Source organism: Silene latifolia, chromosome 2 (assembly GCF_048544455.1).
Source record: "Silene latifolia isolate original U9 population chromosome 2, ASM4854445v1, whole genome shotgun sequence".
In the NCBI taxonomy this organism is placed as follows: Eukaryota; Viridiplantae; Streptophyta; class Magnoliopsida; order Caryophyllales; family Caryophyllaceae; genus Silene; species Silene latifolia.
In genome coordinates, this window is record NC_133527.1 from 97,686,763 (window position 1) to 97,702,672 (window position 15,910).

Below are 15,910 nucleotides of genomic sequence, written 5' to 3' on the forward strand. Positions count from 1 at the left end.
CGTTTTATTGCCAAGGAAACCTCAATTATTATGAAATGTTGAAATATTGAGAATTTTAGTTGTTTTGATGGAGGCGTACCACTTCGATGTGCTTTGGAGAGGGATCCATTGAATTGGGCCCCCACACGGTTGTGAATTCAACCGCCCAGAGACAGAGTGACTATCACCCCGAAAAGCTATTGTCTAGAGGTTAACCGGTTGCCTAATAAGCGATTGGCGAAAGCAAAAGACATTAGCACAGAAGGGACAAACCCCATCTCTAATTTTTGAAATGTGAAAGTTGAATGAGGTCAAATTTTGAATGCTAGTCATATCCACCCTTGTTTATAACGATTTGAGCATTTCATTCCCAAAAAGCCTTTTTGTCAAGCCACTTTGTCGAGTTTGGGACGATCCATGACCTTTACTTTTGTAGAGAACTCGAGACTTGTCATGTCATATGCTACTAGCATCATGGGGATCATCATTCCATAACCATCCGATCGCTCTTGACGAAAGTATTTGGAAATTGAGGATGGAAGTAGTCTAGTTTAACACCATTTGGAGGTGATTTAATGCCATCCTCTTAGCCCTAGTGATTTGTTGAACTAGTATTTGTGACGGAATATATGCTCTTAAATTTGTTCTCTTTTAGTTGCCTCCGCCACTTGATGAGGAATTGGTTATTCCTTTTGTAGATGCATCCTTTATTTGATTTTGTGTGCTTAATGTTTGGATGTGTCGCCATTTTGGCAAGACCCACCTTGCCTTGCAAGAAGGCATCCTACCTCATGGTTGTCTTGTTGTGAGTTGAAGAGGCGGAGTGAGACCCGCTAATTGTCTCATGTCGGCTATGTTATTAGGTTAGTTTAAAAAATGGTCCTAGTCTTTGTCACCTCTTTACTTGGGACGAGCAAAGGTTCGGTTTGGGGATATTTCATGTGACCATAATTAGCGCATATTTAGTCCCCGAATTAGCCTTGTTCTCATGCTTTTTAGTGCATATTTGGGTCATTTATTGTCTTTAGTTCTTTGTTTTGCATATTCTTTGAGGTTTTGTGTCCTTGTTAGGAAAGGAGTGCAAACCTTGCATTTTCATGGCAAAATGAGACTAAATTGATTGAATCCAATGACCAAGCATCAAGGAGAGACAAGGTTAGAAGGCCTTTGTACATATTATAGTAGTTGGGCAATGATGAGGAAAGATCCTTGCATCCCTAAGGAAATCCCCAAGGATTCTATGAAGAAAAGGTAAGAAAAGAAGAAGAAACAAGTCTTAGCAGCAACCCGTGCGGATTGTCCTGAAGACGCCCGTCCCCAGGACCACAATCCGTGCGTCTTCCATCAAAGATGCCCGGGCAGCAGCACCTAGAAGACGCCCGTCTTCTCTCAAAGACGCCCGGGCAGAGACTCCTGAATCCGGCCGTCCCGTGCCTGAGACGCACGGATTCCAAGACAGCGCAAATTCGTTTCTTCAAACCTCGAGAAAGATGCCCTTTCTTCAGAAAATACCGGCGTTTCCCTAAGTAGGGACTTAATCGTCATTTAAGCCCTTAGTTAACTCTAATGCATCCACCTAATTTCCACAATAAATACCCCATTAGTCTAATTAGAAGAGTATGTTCTTCTTATCAATTCTTAGAGTAGTTAATATCAATCAAATCTCTCTTTAGTTTTGTAATCAACAATTAATCAAGTTTTAATACAAGTTTTATTTTCTTAATCTCTCTCTTGTTCATCCTTTATTTTGGGTAATTGAAGATTATTTGGGTTATTATTGGGAGATTGACAACCTCTGAATCAAGCATCAAGTACTTCTATTATTCTTTGCTTTATTATTGGAATCATTAGTAGATTATTTGGGTTATTATTGGGAGATTGGCAACCTCTCAATCAAGCATCAAGTACTTCTATTATTCTTTGCTTTATTATTGGAATCATTAGTAGGTATAATTCTCTTAATCCCTCTTTAATTATTGCTAATTACTTTCATTTATTCATCATGTTTCACTTTGTTGGTATGATTGACAACCTTCCTAGCATGTTCTACATGATAATGAGTGAGTAGTTCCATAGCTAGAGTTAATGGGTAATTAGGGGAAACCAACATGGGGAATGATTCATGCTTAAATTAATATGCTTTCATGGTTTATTTGCTTGCTTGTTTTGATCTCAACTCATGCACATGTTATGTTTGATGAAATGCGAGCCTATGAATCCTTGCATTTTTTACCCATCACCTACCTTTTCAATGAGACTTGTAAGACATAAACCAACTCGAGTCTCATTAGACCATGCATGTTGTTGAGTAGGGAATACTAAGTCGACTTGTAGGTGTTGTACAATCTAATTGATTCTGTAATACTCCGTATTTATGAGTCTTTGGGTACTCTATCGAGTAGGCCTTACTCTGTCGAGTAAGGGTGAGTTGCGTTTTAAAATAGTTTCTGACCTGTTGGGTACTCGATCGAGTAACTAGGATACTCGATCGAGTAAGGGGGTACTCGATAGAGTACCTTAGGTACTCGATCGAGTAGCCGGTATACGGGGAGTTTTTCTCGGGTTTTGTTAATTATGCGATTAAGATATATAACCTTTTCCGTCATCATTCTAAACACTTTTGCAAAACCTAATTTACTGTCAAAGAGAGAAAGCAAGTACGTTCATCATCTTAATCGCATTGTTAGCAAATCCCGGAGTTTGGAAGGTCGGTTTTTATCGTTTGTTATACCGTTGAGATCCTTGCGTCGAGGGCAAGATCTATGTACCCTTTTTATAAAACCTATTAGAAGCTAGTGGTAACAGGGTCGATCCGCAGGGAGGTAGGGAGATTATAGTTGCTTTTAATTTTAGTCTAACGGTAACAGTGAGGGGGGTTTTAATGTGAATTATTAATAAATCTAATAACATAAACTAAATAAACAAATAATAGTAGCAAAAGATGTAAACAATGATAAAAGAAATGCTAAGACGGTCGGTTCACTATAGCTGCGATAGCACAAAATCTTAGGTAAGTCCGAAATACAGTCGTGCAGGATGGGTAAAACAAGTCCTCTCGGTCCAAGTTAACTAGTAGCTCCTTTCGGCCTATGCTACTAGTCCCTAAGTCTCACTAATGCTAGCTCTTGCCCTGAAAAGTGATTCCTAAAGCCTAAATTACATTATCTCTCGATCTGAGCAATTTAGTCGTCTCAACTCGTTAATTAATGCCCTTCCCTATCTTTCGATCTATGGGTTGGTCAAAACTAAGCATCTAACAAGTCTCCTCTCAGTCTCATTGTTAAATATTGCACTTAACGAATTATACGGTGCTAATCAGACACGAAGTCAGTCGATCGACCATCTACCCCAGTCGATCGACCAACCGGCTCAGTCGGTCGACTAGTTATGCAGTTCGATCGACCAAGCCCTAATGCGGGGTCACACCTATTCTAATGCCATCTACGCCATAGATCCCCTACATCTTAGCAAAGGGTATTTAGCTATTCATAATGGTATTAATAACGAAAACAAAATTAAAGTTGCGAATAATGGAATTCATAATTAAATTGAATAAACAGTAAAACCGCATAAAGGAGAAATTAGGGCTTAGGGATTCTAAACTAGCAAGAACTAATTCTGATGAAACGAATAAAACAATACGGAAATTAAGGGTCTAGAATTACCGAAACAAAGGAACAAGCCATGAATCCGAAAGTAAGATGCGAACTTTATTGAGAATTCTAAACTACGAAAATAGCTACTGTATTTTAGGAACTTGATGATAATGAATCCGATGAGGAAGAGTTAGGTTATAAAGGAATTATCACGTAACCTAATCCTCATAACCTAATTACAATGGGCTTTGTCACGTCTTCGTTTAATTTAAGCATCAGCTCGTGGTGTGGTCGATCGACCACTGGGTCCAGTCGATCGACCACAGACGCTGTACAGTAATGCATTCTGACAATTCCTGCAGCGCGCACCGATTTTAAAACAGCTGCCATTTCTTCGTTACTTGATTAAATTAGGCGTTCTACGCGGAGTTGGAAAGCTAAGAGGATAAGCTTTCACCTCCAATTGGAATCACTCCATTATCAGATATAGAACTACAGATATAGGCATCTGAATAAGGCTGCAATGCCGAGAAGCATTCTGACAGTCTATAGACCATGTAGGTCAGTCTATAGACCACTGTAGCTGGTAATCCGCTTCTAAAACTCTCGCAAATACATCTTTCAGGCCTTGAAATGTGCACCAAGTTCATTTCTTGTGTAAATACTTCACGTCAAATGCAATGCAAGGTACTCGGGGACGGATTTAGCTTGATTTCCGCTGGATTCTTCACATTTTTGCAATAATGTACAAAAACACGAAAGTAGACGGAAATAGGGAGAATAGTAGCATAACCTACATAAATGAGCTCTAAAATGCGTGCAAAATGGGGTGTAAAACATCATATTTAGGACACGCATCGGGTACCTGAGCCTAGCGTCTATGCACTCTCAGACCTGGCTGACTTCTTATTACCGGACCTGGAAGATAGATGGTTCCTTGTCCGTAGACCTACCTTGCCCGACCACCACCTTTACCCGAGTACCACCTACCGATCCGACCACCTACTACCTTACCCGCTTCTAAGAGGCGGCGTAGACTTAAGACCGGAGAGGGATCCGCACCTTCCACAGGTGGCTAGACTTCCACGACCACACCAACCCTGATCCCTACTCCTACTCTTACACCCGCACCTGATGACCAGACACAGACACCCTTTGAGGCGTCCTCGGTCATGGACCAAGGGAGCCGTGACGGTTTATTGATTGAGATTGCAGAGAGACAGGCTCGTATGGAGAGGGACATAGCTCTCACTTTGTTCCCTCTATACGATTATCACATGAGGCGACACCCTCCGATCCCAGAGGGTTGGCCACACCCTTCCTTTTACCGGTACCCAGCTGAGGGGTACCCAGAGCCTGCTAGTGAGGAGTAGGAGGAGGACGAGGACCCGACGACGGCGGCGGAGAGAGCTCGAGCTGAGCAGAGGAGGATGACAGATGAGGAGGTGGACCCGGACTGCATTGTGACGGTGGAGGACGTGAAGGAGGAGGCTGACGAGTAGCTGCTTGTCTACTCACTTCCCTAGTTTTCAGGCTGTTTTGGGGAAGTTCGTGTTTTGTATGTCTATTCTCGCTCTTTTATTTCTTTTGTCTCCTTTTTATTTTATTGTTTTTCATTCTTTATTGGTTGTATATTCCCGTTCCCCTATATATATCTACTGGTGTGTGCTGGAGGACAACGAGGGCGTTCTCCGTTTTGGTTTGGGGAGGGTATTACATCCTTTTGAGTCTGTATTTGTATTTGTTTTGCATTCACGTTTATATATTTTCAGCTTGCATTGTTTATTCATTTCATAAAATTCAAAACAAAAACCAAAAAATTCAAAAATTCAAAATTCCAAAAAATATTCACGTTTATTTTTGCATATAGGTTGAGTCGAAACGGTTAATTTCCGTGATGATATTGCACTATAACTTGTCATTTTACTTGAGCCTTGCACTTTTATTGACGGTTATTAGCTTTGTCATACGCATAATCTACGAGTTTTTGTTCAAATGTAGCTGACTGTTTAGACTTGACCTGATAAATTGGCAATCTACTTACAATTTCTGAGATTTAGAGCCCATAACTGGTGACATTCATGACCAGTTCATTAGAAATTGAGAGTAGTACTCCTTGCATAGTATGTTTATCATTTTTGCACTCTTATGACATTCGATTTCTTGTCAAATACACACATTCGGGTTTGTGGTCGGTGTCACATGCAGGGAGGTGCTTGCAAATTTTTCCCCTTTTCTTATATTTTTCACCCATTTAGCTCCACTATAGCCAAAACTTGACTTTTTGACCCATTAGCTACATCCCAAACTGAGCCTGCCTAGTCAAACTAGTTTAGTATGTCTTTTGTAGTATGCATTTTCCGTCTGCAGTTTGGCCCGTATAATTTTGATTGGAGTTGGTGTAATTAAAGGAAGGAGAAAAGAAGAAAAAAGGGAATTGAAAAAAAAGAAAGGATAAACGTGAATAGAAAAAAAAAGAGAAAAAAAAAGAGAAGAAAAAAATGAAAAATGAATGATTCACGTAAGTCAGAAAAAGGAAGAAAAAGTTGAAGATAATATTTGATTTGTATCAGTTGATTCATTAAGAGGGTATTAGAAAAGGGTAGTTTTTGACCGTCTAACTCCTCAGTTCTTATTCCATATGGTCCACTTGTACTTTATTTTTCAGTCAGTTGAGATTCGGAAGGTCTTATATGGTCCTGTTTAGGAACTAGCTTGGCCCTTTTACCTCCACATTTCCATAACTTCTTTTGCATTTCCTCACCTGAACCTCACCATTCCCATATCATTTGCAAGCTCTCGGCTGTGACAGACATTATTGGTTGGAGTGTGTGCATTAGTACTGGAATTGTCTTTCATTTTTGTTGCATGCATGCTATTGAAGGAAATGTAGATTCATGTACATAATAACATACTCTTATATGTCTAAATAATTTGTCATAAAATTAATTACGGATCTTATGCATGCAAACAATAAAATAAATAGAGGAGAAATCATGTCCTTACATGGTAAATTTCGGCAATTAGGGCACAAAAGAGATCACCTTTCTCTTTTGTTCTTGAGCTTATTCCAATGGAAGAATGAAGATCTAAGTGTAAGATCTCTCCCTATGTATTATACCCAAGGCTCCTCTTAATTAAATTAATATTACAAATACTAGTTATAATATTAATCAAGGTAGAAAAATGGAACCAAAATATTTATAAACTCTTATACTATTTCGGTTTTTAGAGAGATAAAAGGGAGGATTTTAATTCTCTCTAAAACTATGTTTTTGGATGATGAGTAGAATGAATTAATCTCTAACACATTTTAGAGTAATAGGTAAAATAAAAATGAAAAACCAATGATGGTTTTTCACATCAAAAACCGGGTGGTAGGGGGGGCTTTTGGGTGAGCCAATGCATGAAATGGTTTGTCTTCACAATGCACCATAGACTTACATGGCTACTAAAGCAAAACAATCATTGTGTTTAGCTACTAATTAAACAATTAATTAGCTTAACATCCCCTCCTATTTTCGGCACCTTTAGCTAATATGGATTCCATATTAATTTTGTCAATTGTCAATATGTTACATGTCATATGTCACATATATTTGTTATGTATTTTTAACATATTAAAAATCAACGTATTAATAAAAATACGTCACATACAAAAATCGACTTAGTAATTTCATAATTACTTGTGCCAAAAATTTTACCAATTTATAAATCACAACAGATTGTATTTATAACAATTCATTCAATTTAATTGTTACATTAAACAATTTATTTCATCCGAGTAATTATACAATTTAATTACTCAGACCGTATCTTATTTAATCACATTTCAATATGATACGTAAATTTTACTTCCAAAATCGTCCGTCAATTTTCAAGTAATTTAATTAATTCGTAACATTATACGATTAATTAAATAATCAATTAAGAGGGTTGCCCTTTAGGTATGACCTAGGGGTCAATCGATCACCACCGTCACACGACAGTAATGTCAAACTCTAGTAAGCCAATCATTACCGATATATGTTGACCAAATGACAAAGAACAAAATTACTTCCCAATTGTATTCATTTTAATGAGACTTAAACATGTGATCATCATGATCAACAATCGTGATCGCATTATTGTCGGAGGACACATATTCCAACAATCTCCCACTTGTCCTCGACAAGTGTGCGTCACCAATTCTCTTGTCCTATTACTATCTCCCACTCAAGGCAAGGTGTCTTTCAGGTCGTACTTGCAAGTGATCATATCGAGAGCGGTTTCCTCGATCCGGAGAATAACCGATTGACCGGATTTATCCACTCGGATATCTTCCGAGCGTGGCCACGCATTTCCGATTCATTACTCCTCGAGTGGCCCCGAGATATTATTATAACCCGACAAGGGGTGGACAATTCCTATCGCACTCATTCCCTTCGACTAGCCACACCCATCATAACCCAAAATATGCCCATTTGACCCCATTTACGAAGGTCGTAGTAACACAAATCAAAGTTAATCAAACGTGCCATCTTAGGCGAATAGTCTTTAGTCAAAAGAATCGACTCATTTGAATACTATAGTAGCTCTCGCCACGGCCAGGCTATATAAATTTGCCAGAACTCTATAAGCGGTCATTAGGCCCGACAAAATGTTCCTAACAGTCTGCCTATGTGATCGACTAGTCATCTCACATGACTCTATGGCACTTGAACTTGCCATCAATCGCATCACACTCTAGTCACTTCGAGACGTCACCTCATATAAGTAACTATGGGCAAAAACAATGTTAATCCATGTTCACTTTAACGGGGTTCAATTGTCTCCACAACCCGTTTGGATATAACAATGTACCAAGTGAGTTAATAATAACTCAAACGACAAATGTTGACATCACACTCGGGTAGTCAATATCATATTACAACCTTGTGATGTTTATTATAAGTGTAAACACTTATTGATTGCAATAGAAGTTTAACATCCCATGTGTCCATGTGTTCAAACTTCTTACATTTGCAATTTCCTTCACATTCATGTTCTCATAGCATGAATCTTACCAAGTACACATTAAGGTTCTTGACCTTGGTTTTGGTTCTTTAACTTGAAAGAACTTTCTCACTGATCATCTCATAACGAACTAATTTGCGATGAATAATACAACTTGTACTGATCAAGTATTCATCCACACACAATGCACTAGGTATGTGTTTTGTAGAATCTTGTAACAATTGACAAGATTATTTAGCTTAGCACTTCTCATAAGTCCTAGCTTTTACTAGAAAAGATTGTTTATGAATAACCTCTTATTCAACCAAGCATCTTTCCAAAACTTCTCATTTCTCTTTCTAGGCATGAAAGAATTGGGATTCTCATAAATCCTCATATGTGCTCGGATTTTTCTATAATATGTGCAACTTCTTGACACACAATAGAACATTCCGTCAAACACTGAAATCGCTCATCGGATTCTACTTGAGAATTCATGACGTTTTTATTTTGGCTTACCAAGTCTATCATCATGCTCTTATGCATATGATTTATAATTGGACATGTACATGATTATTCTAATGGCGGAAACATTAGTTACTAATAATCATGAGATCAACCGTTCTTAGGTTCAATGAACTACCATGACTGCTAATGGTAATCCCATTTTCATTCATACGAATAACCTGCGCGTATGTTGATTTGATGTGTATCTCTTAATACTAATCCAACATCCCATGATGTAATTGGATTCATCATTGTCCATTTTCATCCAGAATTGAAAACTCAAAAGCTTCTTTATGAAAGAAGGTATTAGCTCGTCATTCTTTAATGAGTAATGGGTTTTATACATTCAAGGATGATAGCTCCCACTAAATTCCATGTCTTCACATGAGAATTTCTTAACTCCCACTCAATTCAACATATTTCTAAATTGACTTCTCAATCGAAATTTGTCAAGAATATAAATTGCTTTTGCCAAGTTACTAGGATAAAACCATATATGTTCCCATCATATCCTTTCAAAATGCCTATTTTGAAGTGGTCTTATCTCAACCTTACGGAAAGAGATTTTAAATCTCTAACACACTCATGTCATAATGATGTGTAGTAATGTCATTATTCAAATACAAATAATATTTAGAATAGGTCCTTCGGAATACCCTTTCGGAAGGAGGTTTAACCATTTCATAGCGAGGTTAAACAATGACATTTGCGTGGTTAAAACGTTGGCTATTGAAGATATCGGAATATCAATCTTTGCGACTTGATCATAACTAGTATGTTACTATGATTCATTTAGGCTCTTAAGTAAAACTCATGATTGAAACTATTGGTCAATTGATTCATAACCTTAGTCAATAAGCTTGTTAAGACTTTACATTAGTCATTTTTCTTCCAAAACTTCTTTTGGTCTCCTCGTGTAGTTATCTTGAGAATAAACTCTTATGATTACTTCACTTGGTCTCTTAAGTCATTTAGAACTAACTTGAGACTATAGATCTCATCCATTTGGTATACTATGTAAATAGATATACCTTTATTCAAATCATTCTTTCTTTCATAGATCTTCATTTACACAAGTACACAATTTCATTTTGCCTTTTCATTTTGCCTTGTGTCCTCATTTTTCTCCCACTCTATCTTTAGAATGAATACACTAAACATTCAAAGATAGCATATGAGACACAAATTAATGATGTTGAAATATAAGGAGAACTATCTCATAGATAGACTAATAGATATTGATTTCATATGAGTATTTGGTGGTTGACATACCTTTAAGAGAGTTCATAGACTCAAAGTCACTTTATAAATGATCATATACAAGCCTTAAGCATGTGGACATATAATGAAACCGGTCATTATATTTGTCTATTAGATCACTTTAAGCGAATAATCTTATGTTTCAAACCGCAAGCAATTTAAAGATGAAATTTTAGAACATAAAGGATAAATGATAAAACGTGTGACTTGGGTTGCAAACCAAGTCACTATCATCCAAAATACAAACCATTATCCAAAATACCTTTCCATGTCGAACATGGAAACTTAAAGTTCTAAAATTCAAAACATAACTTAAAATAAGACAATGAAAAACAAAGCTCCATAAAAGCTATCCTTAGCTTCTTCATGGTTTCTTATGCTTGCTTTTCTTTTCCTTTGTCTTTGCTTGGTGGCGGCCCTATTTACACTAAAAAGGGAGATACATTATCACAACTTTGCATCATAATACCATAGTTGAATTTAGAAACATAAAAGAAGGTTAGTCATTTACCTCTTTGGAGTGATCTTTCCAGCTTTGATATCACCAAGATATTTGGAACAATTCCTCTTCCAATGTCCCATGCCATTACAATAATGGCACTTATCAAGAGGACCCTTCTTGACTTTGGAGGTGCTAGCTTCACAAGACTTAGCTTTGGTGAATGTGGGAGCTTGCTTCTTGCCCTTTCTCCCATTCTTCTTGAACTTCCCTTACTCTTTGTGCTTATGTTAAGCACATCCTTGGGAGGGTTCACATTTAACCCCATGTCCCTCTCGGCTTGCACAAGTAACTTGTGCAACTCCTCAAGAGACACATCCTTGTCTTGCATATTGAAATTCACCCTAATTGTACATATGCCTTAACCTTAGACAAGGAGTGTAGAATCCTATCTACGATGAGTTCTTTGGGGATTTCAACCTTTTGAATCTTCAAGGTCTCGACAAGCTCCATGAGTTTGAGCACATGAGGGCTAACCTTTTGGCCCTCTTTGAAGTCGAGATCAAAGAATGCCGCGGCCGCCTCATATTGGACGATCCGCGGGGTTTGTGAAAACATGGTCACAAGTTTGGAGTAAATCTCATTAGCATTGCCCATTTTGAAGGCTCTCCTTTGGAGTTCCGCCTCCATCGCAAATATTAAGACATTTTTCATTGCGGCGGACTCCTTTTGGTAAGCCTCATAGGCTTCCCTAGTGGCCGCGGTGGACCTAGTGGTGGGCTCGGGTGGAGAGGCCTCGGTAAGGTAACGAAGCTTGTCGTCACCTTCGGCGGCTAATTTGAGTTGGGCATCCCACTCGGAGAAATTTGACCCATTCTTTTCAAGTTTACATCGATCCATAAAGGATCGGAGCCATGATGAAGTAGCGAGTGGTGTAGCATTAGGAGTTGGTGTTGCCATTTGTTATGAATAAGAAGTGGTCTACAAAACAAAATATAAGAAGTAAAACAATTGTCGTTTTAATAATACTCGTAAAAATGTATGATTTAACCAAGTTTTAAGCATTTTTCTAGTGACCTCTACCCAACTAGATAAATGATTCCAAGACCCAAATTCATATCGACTTAGGCACGGGGTAGCCGATGCAACCTTTATCAATATAACTCGGTGGATTAACCTTTTAATCGATTCTACTTATAGAACTCTTGGTCGATAAAATTACTCTAATGTTTATCTATAGCCCAAAACACATCAACAAGGGCACGGGGTAGCCGATGCAACCCTTATCAATTACTTTTGTTGAGTTCAATCCAAATTTCGAATAAATGTGTCCATTATCCAAACCCACATCAACTTGGGCACGGGGTAGCCGATACATCCCTTATCAACATGAATTCGGTGGATTAGACATTTATCACCCACTTCCCCTACGTAACAAGGTTTGTACCCCGGGGTAGCCGAGTGCACTCCCTCGCGAAATAGGTTTTCATGGTTTCTACTATTTGGTAAGGCTATGTTCTCAATTGTTTGTTTTAGCGAGAGGTCATGTCAATTTATTATCTATCACGTTTTAAGTGAACTAAAGCGGTGAACTACGATAATTCGAATTGACACGGTCGATAAACTCGATAAAAGACAATGCATGTTTAGTTATGGCGATTTAGCGATGCATGTGACATAAAATAAAATGCAAGCATAAAGATAAAATCCTAGTATGGCCTTTTCTAAAATAGAAAAACTATTAATCTATTACATATTCGGAAACCAACTCCATTGGTCCCTTGAACTTCGGTTGTGGCACGCATCTCGAGGTAACACCGTCTTTATGTATCGCCATTCTTGAAGAAATCCGTCTTTTGGAACTCCGGAATGAATAAAATTACATAATAAATTACATAATTTCCTATTATACATTTGTAACTAAAATAAAATAAATCTATTAAATTACAAAACGGTGATACGAGATCACAATAAAAATTACAACCGAATCGATATTCCCATACATTTCGGGAAATACCAATTAAAATCTAAGGCCATACTAAGTAAAATTACATAATTCAAAATTACATAAATTATAAATTATGACAATCATAAGAAAATGCAGCATTATAATATGTATGAACATGCTCAATTTTTATGCTAAATCGCCCTTTAATTAGCCAATATCGTATATTACTCGGTTTTTACGGATTTGCGTGATTTCAACATTTTATAATCACAAAAATACATAAACTCATATTTATGAATAAGTTAATTACCCTAATCTCTTAGGACTCAAAATATAGTCTTCACTAATAATTTGACCATAATTAACCTTTATTTATAAAATTGTTCATAAAAGGACCAAAATTACAAAAATAAGCCATTAAACTTCAAATAAATCGAAAAATTTCAAATAAATTCAAAATTTGAAATTTAAATTCATGAACATTCTGGAAAAATCCCATGACACTCATAATGTTCAAAATCTTAGGTTAAAAATTTCGAAATTTTTCCGGAAAAACAATGTTGCGGTTTATCGATATTTAATAAAATAATCATAAAAACATGGAAAAATTATTTTCATTAACTTTTCAATTTTAGATCTGAAAAATATAATAAAATGCAACATTAAACGTTTTTCCTAAGTCATAGAATATGTTTTATTAATTTTCAACTAATAATGTCACTATTTATGCCATTTTTCTTCAAAAATTCATAAATCATGCTAAAAGACTTCTTTATAGCCAATTATTTTACACACATCTTGTAAAATTGCATGTGACAACATATAAATTTTCTATGACCAGATTCGAAATTTAACTCATATTAACCTATTTTTCTCTTAAATCCGAATTTAATAATGAAAAATTCATTTTTCGAGCATAACAAGTGCAAAAATTATGAAAATTTACAGGTTATCTCAAAATAATATATGTAACAACATATCCAAAAACCAACTTAAAATTCGAAGTATAGCTAATTATCGACCAAAAATGACATTTTTACTCATAAAATCACATTTAAATGTCATTATTATTAAATATGAACAATAAAAATCCGAAAAATTAACCAAAAAATCCTAAAACACTTTAGGACCAGAAATATTAACATGCATGTAATTATTTCGTGATATATCATAATAACACAAATTTTACAAGTTTTATTTTGTTATTCATATAACTCGGAAAAACTTTTAACCAATTTGCATGCAAACAACCGTGGCTCATGATACCGATTGAAGGAAATGTAGATTCATGTACATAATAACATACTCTTATATGTCTAAATAATTTGTCATAAAATTAATTACGGATCTTATGCATGCAAACAATAAAATAAATAGAGGAGAAATCATGTCCTTACATGGTAAATTTCGGCAATTAGGGCACAAAAGAGATCACCTTTCTCTTTTGTTCTTGAGCTTATTCCAATGGAAGAATGAAGATCTAAGTGTAAGATCTCTCCCTATGTATTATACCCAAGGCTCCTCTTAATTAAATTAATATTACAAATACTAGTTATAATATTAATCAAGGTAGAAAAATGGAACCAAAATATTTATAAACTCTTATACTATTTCGGTTTTTAGAGAGATAAAAGGGAGGATTTTAATTCTCTCTAAAACTATGTTTTTGGATGATGAGTAGAATGAATTAATCTCTAACACATTTTAGAGTAATAGGTAAAATAAAAATGAAAAACCAATGATGGTTTTTCACATCAAAAACCGGGTGGTAGGGGGGCTTTTGGGTGAGCCAATGCATGAAATGGTTTGTCTTCACAATGCACCATAGACTTACATGGCTACTAAAGCAAAACAATCATTGTGTTTAGCTACTAATTAAACAATTAATTAGCTTAACATCCCCTCCTATTTTCGGCACCTTTAGCTAATATGGATTCCATATTAATTTTGTCAATTGTCAATATGTTACATGTCATATGTCACATATATTTGTTATGTATTTTTAACATATTAAAAATCAACGTATTAATAAAAATACGTCACATACAAAAATCGACTTAGTAATTTCATAATTACTTGTGCCAAAAATTTTACCAATTTATAAATCACAACAGATTGTATTTATAACAATTCATTCAATTTAATTGTTACATTAAACAATTTATTTCATCCGAGTAATTATACAATTTAATTACTCAGACCGTATCTTATTTAATCACATTTCAATATGATACGTAAATTTTACTTCCAAAATCGTCCGTCAATTTTCAAGTAATTTAATTAATTCGTAACATTATACGATTAATTAAATAATCAATTAAGAGGGTTGCCCTTTAGGTATGACCTAGGGGGTCAACTGATCACCACCGTCACACGACGGTAATGTCAAACTCTAGTAAGCCAATCATTACCGATATATGTTGACCAGTTGACAGTAACAAAATTACTTCCCAATTGTATTCATTTTAATGAGACTTAAACATGTGATCATCATGATCAACAGTCGTGATCGCATTATTGTCGGAGGACACATATTCCAACAGCTATGTAGGTCGCGGTTTAGGTGAGTGACTGTTTCTCTTCCTCTCTTTCACATATATTATTCACCCTTTGATTTATGAGAGAAGAGTGACCACGTGAGAGTCTGATTTTGTTGGTTTTGCAAGGTCGATAAGTCGGCTATATTTCTGAACAACTCATAACTCGTTTGTGTATTGACTGCATAGCTGTAACTGTTAATTTCTGTTGCATTAAACTGGTTCAAGAAGACAAGTTATAGTTGGCTCTGAGTTTTCATTTCCGTTCCATTAGTTGCATTTTAGTTTACTCGAGGACGAGTAAAGGTTCGGTTTGGGGAGATTTGATACGTGCATTTTGTATAGTCTTTTTAGCCTATTTTAGCACGTATTTCCATGTAATTTTGAAGTGCTTATATCACATTATGCCCCGAATTGGCTACTTTGGTTCGTTTTGTCCGTTTTGTAGGAATGAACGTGAAAGTAGTGGAATCGTACCATTTTCGTCCTACATTGCATGCATTTTGAGGAGACGGGATTTTTCAGAGCAAGATCTTGCTTTGGGATGTGTGAAGGAACGGTCTACAAAGCAGTCGGCTACGAGTTGGAGTTGTTTCAGTGGAAGAACACTCGATCGAGCCCTTTTATTGGTCTATCGAGTGGTTTTTGTGGCTGAGTTTGTCGATCGAGT